The 7,862-nt window shown below is 37.7% G+C and overlaps 1 pseudogene; it reads right to left on the bottom strand.

Annotated features, from left to right (window-relative positions):
• Positions 1 to 2,574: 2,574 nt before the first annotated feature.
• Positions 2,575 to 3,273, bottom strand: LOC149230085 (serine/threonine-protein kinase TIO pseudogene; annotated as a pseudogene).
• Positions 3,274 to 7,862: the final 4,589 nt, after the last annotated feature.

The raw sequence follows: 7,862 nt of genomic DNA, 5'->3' as shown, positions 1-7,862 counted from the left end.
TCAGGAATTTTTTGATAACAATCCCCAATGCCTACATCTATACCATGAAAGTAATCCCAATTCCTACAGCTATACCAATGAATACAACTACACAAGGAAAATAATACCAATGCCAACATATTTTCAAGGGAAATACATCAAATTAAAAGGAAAATACCTGTGGAAAATAAACCCTTTGCTGTCTTCCTTGAAACTTCTAGCTCAGCTTCAAGTTCCTTTGCAAAATAACAGTGAAAGCCGCAACATATAAAAACTAAAACAATTTAGCGCCGAAAAGATTTTCGACCTCTACACCAAAAAAGTATCGATGGTTTTAACTGTCTTGTTTCCATTTTAAGATGGCCTAGCCCACTGTTTCCTGCTATTTCCTGCCCATGTCTCCCACTTTTCATAAGAATGAAGGTCTTAATATCTATATCCCACCACCCACGAATAAATGAGTATGCACTCTGCTTCCGTTGGGCCTCATGCCTTTAATGCCCATCACAGAAACCCTAGTCTCATGGCTCTCAAACATTGGTGTTTGTTTGTCTCTCCATTTTCTTGACAAACCCTCCATTACAATGGGCAAACGAGGAGGAAGGTTTGGTTGATGATGAGGAGGAAGGTTTGGTTGTAGAAGCAAATGTGTCGGTTCATTGTAGTGTGGAGGAAGGTTTGGTTGATGAAGATGCAGCACCATTTTCCAGTGGATTAGTAATGGAAAGTCATGGCAGGAATCAGGCAGGGAATGGAGTAGTTCCGCCAGGCCCACTGCTAGATTTGTTCCATCAATTCCTCCCAAAATCCCAATTTCTCGTGCTGTCTAGAGAATCCCTCTGGAACAAATCGAGGTGATTCTCTAGCCATCTCTTAGCACAACAGAAACAAAGTGACATTGGTGTGGCACTGTCACCATCTTCGTGAATCTGTAAAGATTTCTCAATCTTTTTCGTTCCTCTGTTCCTTGTGTTATCACAAAATCAGGTACTGAAGGCTGCTAATCAGCAAGACTCTGTGTAACTGTTTCAAACCAGGCTTTTAACTAAGGCTTAGCCTCCTTAGTCTGAGAGGGCTCTCTCATAGGTTATTGATATTGAACAAGATGGCTAACTCTTACAAGACACATGAAAAATGTACTGGCTGGACAGAATTGCTTCCCATTGGGCTTATGGAGTCACTAATATCTCAGTAAACAATAACACTATCCTTTCATAGAAATCAGGGCACTTTACATCTAATGTTCAAACATAACTTACATGAAACACAGTTTTCCTAGGCATACAGGAAGTCAGAGCATGATTCATGAGTTCTGAGTGATTATGCATTAACCAAACTGTAAAAGAACATTAAAGAGAATAAACCATCATACATTTGAACAATAAGATCTATTGTGAATCCTGAGAAGAAACAACAGTCATTTGCATTACTGAAATCTGCTATACATAAACCAAAACAGTCTTCTCCAAAAACATCCAACCCCAATTACATAGATCATTCAGCTATATATAGACACATCCTTCTAACTACTTAGAGCTTCCTCCTCCAGCATGAGGGGAGCTCGAAGACTATTACTAATTACCCCTATCTTCCAATTAACTAATTCATTAAATACATTAAGTGCTGACTGTAATTACAAAGAATGCTAATTAACTACATATCTAATTCTATCTTCCTCGTATCATGATCCTTCTTTGCTCTTGGACACCTGTCTCCTTTCAGTTTGGCCGAGATAACTGAGAAGTGGATGCAATGAACAAGGTTAGCATTGGATACTGAATGCGCTGATGGTTCATTGATCATAAGAACAAACCCCTATTTTTCCGATCCTTGTCTCCCACCATCCTTCGAAAGTTAAGCAACATGTTCCCAGATCTTGAATACCCCAAAATTTATGAGCATCACCATATTTCAGATGTGCTGGAGGCTTCATTGATTGAACATGTGTCTCTCTTTCAAAATTCCCGTTCATATTATCAAAATAGCTGCTCTGCATTAAAATCACCACCTACAGCAGTTTCGTAGCGCGCTACGAAACTGCTGTGTGATTTAAAAAAAACACAGTCTTCCTCTAAACTCCTCACAAAATTGAATAGCTGCTGTTTCCATTCTTCAGTTTCACCTTTGCTATGCTGGGATTCAGAATCACATTCTCTGTATCCTCCATAAGGCTAGAGTGGGTTACCTTCTTTTCCTCATCAATGATCACCTCAAGCTTAGGCCTAACATGATTATTGAGAACTAAAGCACACAAAATCGATGCCCTTTTTATATATTTTTTATCTTTGTCTCGTCCTTTGTCCTTGCATTTGTTCATGTATCTCAGGGTACGTGCTGCCTCATCCACAAGCTCAACAGTCCACTCTCGGTCATTCGAAGCACCATAAAAAGCGGGGTCCCTTTGATTGAACGAAGCACCATTGTATTGCAAGACATAGCTCTTGCAAATCCAAAGTCGCAAAGCTTGACAACACCTCCAGCACCAATAAGAATATTTTGAGGCTTCATATCATGATGTATAATACGATGAGAATGGAGATAATGAAGTGCCCGCGCCAGTTGCTTAGCAATAGCCTGAACTTGTGCTTCAGGAAGTTATTTGTCATCTTCAAGAATCTCCAATAGTTCACCCTGTGCAAATTCTGTGACAACACAAAACTCCTGTGGACTTTCAAATGCATCTAGCATCTCTATGATATTTTCATGCTTCAGCTGTCGTAATATCTCAATTTCCTGCCTCAGATTGTCAATGTCTTTTTCACTCTTTCCATGCTTTAAGATAAACTTCATAGCAACTGTCTGCCCTGTGTACTTGCACCTGCCTTTGAACACCTTTCCAAAAGAACCTTCACCAACTAACTCTACAACATGATAATTTTCCACGCCCATCTTACAAATTATTGAAAATGGCGGAGATAAGTTTCTTGCAGCAGTAAGAGACCTTCGTCGAATGAACAGAGAATGAGTGGCCCCGTTCGGTGATCCGGAGGGTGCGTAGGATCAGATCGGAATGCAAACCCAGCCATCAGTAAATCTACAGCATCTTCAGCAGCTACATACAGTATGCCCCACCGCTTCTGCCAAGCTATTTCTGAACCCTTCTTGTTTGGGACTAACACCCCTTTCCTTATTTTGCTTCCGCTTTAACATTCGAAGCGACAAAGGCAATCCTACACCATCTACCTTCTTTTCAAAAGTTACAGGGGAAATTCTACTAACATTTATGCCCTCATAGAAAGCAGCTATATCAGTAGTGAAAAGACGAGGCATGCACCACGACTCAGGGTAAACCATTTAACCTTATACTTGTTAGTGTTTAAAACCGCAGCCAGTTCAAGGCCAAAGTATCCTCCACCAACAATCACAGCTGTGCATTCTTGGCTAATGTATATATGGGAAGAATGAGGATGAAGCATCCGACCATCTTCTTCATCGGATGCATCACCAAGGCGTGCAATTGCCTCAAAAAGAGATTGCTCATGCTATTTTAGTGCCGCCTTAGCTTTCTCTACATTGGTAGGATCAAGATGATCACCTCTAAAAACCCTTTCCACCTCCTTGATAAGCTTGTCAGTCTCCCGTAACTCAATACTAACAGGTTTCTTGCTGCGTATACCATTTTGAGAAGATCCATAGCCCTTTGAACTCTGCCACATACAATGCAACTTAGAGAACCAGCCTTCCCCTACTTCCACTTGTTTTGCTATAATGTCAAACTCAGACAACCGTGCTGTAATGCTTCTGCCAGCTAGCGGAAAGGCATCTAAGTTGAAATAATGCTTTTAATGTTTGATGCGTTCACTTTTTACAAGCCCATGATATTTTTACAAAGAGCATCCCAAGACATACGCTGATATTCCAAGCTGCTTTTATCTTGTAAATCCTTTCATCATTTGCGCCAGCTTGAAAGGAGGAACATAAACACCGCCACTTCTTCCAAGCGCCTTTTCAGTGTTTCTAACTCCCTCTTTCAGAACTCTGTTCAATAGGCATGCTAGGATTTTGGGTCTCCACTGAAAACTCGAACAAATCCCCAATTTCATAGCACGCTACGAAATCACCTAAACAGGTAGCGTTGCGAAACTGCTAAAAAGGATTCATGCGCTGCGAAAACACCTTGTCCTTAAGCTAGGCTAAAAAATTTTGGCAACAGAATTTTCAGTGATAACACCTTGCAGAAACCCTCTCTGTTCCTTGAAACCCTCTATCTTTTTCATTCCTCTATTTGCAGAAAATCTCTCTGTTCCTTGAAACCCTCTATCTTCCTCGTTCCTCTGTTCCTTGCAAAAACCCTCTCCGTTCCTTGAAACCCTCTATGTTCCTGCAATTGTCAGGCCATAACTAGTATGCGAGGCGCAAAAAAAGATCTAACCAATTTAGAATCATACCACGCACCAAGAAAAATAGAAAGGGAAAGGCCATACGCCATACTAAATATGGCCACACGCAGATACAAGGATAAAAACTGAGATCCACTCATCTAGACAGGAAACATTAATGGTAGACTAAGACCAAAATGATGTTATGAATGATGAAGACATCTTACCTGAAAAACAAAAGACACACGTACGGTAGCTGGATATAGGGAATGCCATGTGTAGAGACATGGGTCGTAGCCATAAATCAAATGTAGAGAGATATTCCGCATTCAAAGCCACGCGTCGAGAGATGGTTCAAGGCATAAGGCCTCGCACAGAGCAACATAGTTCTCATGTTATGCTTCAACTTCCATTTTCACTCAAACAACTTTATCCATCGTTGCGAGCCACTTAAATCCTACAATTTGGCTGTGTACACATGTTCTCTAAGATAGCATTAACCGAGTTAATAATTTAACTAGCATTGGAAAACTAAGTCAATACTACCTAATTTAACTAGCATTTATTTTCAAATAATCAAGTATCAAAACCAACAAGTTATGATGATATCTATGTGAATCGTAAAAGTAAGTCAATACTACCCAATTTAGCTAGCACTATAAATATTATTAAAAGACACAATGATAAGCATTAAAATTTTGTTGAATACATCTAGTTACTTGTCATGTCTTCACTGCTAAGTTATGGTACAATTATAGAGTATCACATTGTGATGTAAATGTAGTCTAAATTAAAATTTTTAAATTACACCATTTATTACTATATCTACTAAACATAATACAATGACCACAAGGTACCACTACTCATATTGAAATGACAAATAATTGAGCTACCACTATAAAAAATAGATTTTCATTAACATGGACATAAGTAAATTAGGGATTACTTTTTCACATGTATAAAAAAATATATAGATATAGTTTCCCATTGTTACTTCTATCACACTACTTATGACAACACTTACTTTAAGACAATCTCCCCTTAACAATAAGGACATGATTATTGAAGCAACCTGATTTAATAATATAAAAGAGAAACACATTTATTAGATTGGGACAAATATACTAACCTTGGATCTATCAAGGGAGGAACGGGGTCATATTACTATAAGTGAAAAGCTCTTTTACAATGTGAACTTTTGAGTAAATTTTTGCTTCATATTTATCATCTCAGCACTTATAGATCTATGTGAGTTCTCTTAAACAATTTTATCTTAATTGTTTTAAAACTAACATCGGACATTAAGTCAAGCTAACTATTCACTTTCCAAGGCAGAGAATATGTCAACTTGGTAGTTACCTGCATTATAACTTAATATTAAATACTATTCTTATTTTTTATATTAATACGAATGCTTCTAATATTTAATATATTGTTAAGTAGATTACCCATTGAATAATTAGTGAAGTACCTAATATTGGATGAGAGAGTTGTAAGGCTAAAATTTTGGCTACCAAAGGTTAAATTTGGTGTTTGTATCACGTCATGCAAAATTAGATTTCACACCTCTCTAGGAATCAATCAAAATAATTTACACATACCAATCAAAGGAATTCAATAGATGGTTAAAGTAGTGATTGGGAGGAGTTCATTGTCAAAAACATCCAAGGGTTTCCAAACTAGAGAAACAAGGGCGTGTGTTTGATTTATGGGCTAACGTTTGAAAATTTTCTACGAGAAGAGGAGTTGGTGGGAGTCCCTATGGCAAGGGCTTGCACCTCTTCCTTTATTTCTTAAAGTAGGCTTGAAATAAGTGATTATCGATATATGATACATATAATATTCAAAGCTCTCACAACACAATAATATTTAACATTTGCATGAGACATAACTTAATTTATTTTCAATATATTTTTGCTTTAAAAAAGGCAATATATGCTACCATGATGCAATACAATGATTCACCAACATTGGGCACAAAACAAATGAATTGGACCATGGATGTTACATACGATCACAATCATCCACGATAAACTATGATTATTAGCCACTCTGCAATCAAAGGCACAATGCAGGGACAACATGTATCCATCTTCGAGGACAGTGGGGAAACCCAAAATTTTATTGATTCACAGTTGGTGGACTGTAGAGGCATTCATAGATTGATATATATGCTAAACAATGTGGGCGAGAGAGGATGCCCATGCTTCACCTCAGTTGTCTTCTTGATTTTTGGTTAGATATGTTGAGGATATGGTTGATGGGACAAATGTTGAGGATATGGTTGATGGGTCAATATTGAAGTCAAAATCCTCCCTTAACCCTTTAGCCAAAAACATGTCTCCTCAAATATCTCCAATAATATCATATGAAGAGTCATAATACTTAACTTGGAATTATGGACCACCATGATCATCTAATAATTAATTGAAATAGCAGTAGACCCCAATTTAGGGATTGGGTGGATCATATGATGGGAATATGCTAGTGGGAACCCTAACTAAATGACTTGAAACCCCATTGATTTTCTACCTTGATGGCATTCATCTCACAAATTTCTTGTTGGATACACAAGTCCTAAAAACATGACAAGGAAGATGAGTTGAAGTTGACAAGGACATTAGGTTGTCATAGAACATCATAAAGTGCGTCCACATGGATGAACATGGAATGGGAATTAAGGTCATAAAGTCATAAAGGTCACAAAGGTGCATCAAAATATTTTTGGAGTTTCGCAAAGGTAAATATACAATTCTTGTCTCGTATAAAATAAAATATGCATTTATTGTGGTGATAGTATCCACAAGATTCTTAGAACTAGTGGTATAGTGTTTGGCAATGAATGAATAAGCAAGAAAAGGGGGAAAGTATCTAACACCTGTACACTCAAGGCTATTCTACAATTGATGTTACATTGCCTTGGAATCTCCACCATATTTGGGTAACTCGAATTCTCCATGCACTAGATATTTTGGGTTGATTGATCAATTAACTGGATGATCACTGAGTTTGACTAAAGTCCCATTGCACAATTGACCTTCCACTAGTATGGGCTTTGAAATGTTCCATGATAAGTGCTTATTCTTGGGGCTTGGTTTTCAAGGCAAAGTCCAACGTTCACTCTAGACTAACTATGATCATCTATAACCACTTGGTGAATGTTAATAGTCAACCAGTAAACCAACCACACAAGAATTTGAAACCGAATAGGTCAAAATGAAAATTAAGTATGTTAACGCAAGAGTTCAATAAGAACTTGAATTTAGTTACTCATGCCTACTAGGGAGATATTTCCATTAAAGGAAATCATAACACAAGAAACAACACAACAAAGTATAAGTGATCTAAATGATGATGTTACCAAATATGTAAGTGAAGGACTCAGAAATTTATAGTGATCATGGGAATGATAGATCTCAAGCAGAGCATGATGATGTTTTTGGGGAGGGATATATCATTGTGGAGGGATGGATTTAGTTTCTAAAAGGGTCTCAACTCAATCTACCAAGTTGGATGGATTTTTTATCTCAGATACATTGAGATTGGTTAAATTCAGCTTATCAG

This window comes from Pinus tabuliformis, chromosome J (assembly GCF_031772625.1).
Source record: "Pinus tabuliformis cultivar Carrire ecotype Pingquan chromosome J, CPIR1, whole genome shotgun sequence".
NCBI classification, from domain to species: Eukaryota; Viridiplantae; Streptophyta; class Pinopsida; order Pinales; family Pinaceae; genus Pinus; species Pinus tabuliformis.
The sequence above is the reverse complement of the archived record's forward strand: the minus strand, read 5'-3'. Positions and strand labels throughout refer to the sequence as shown.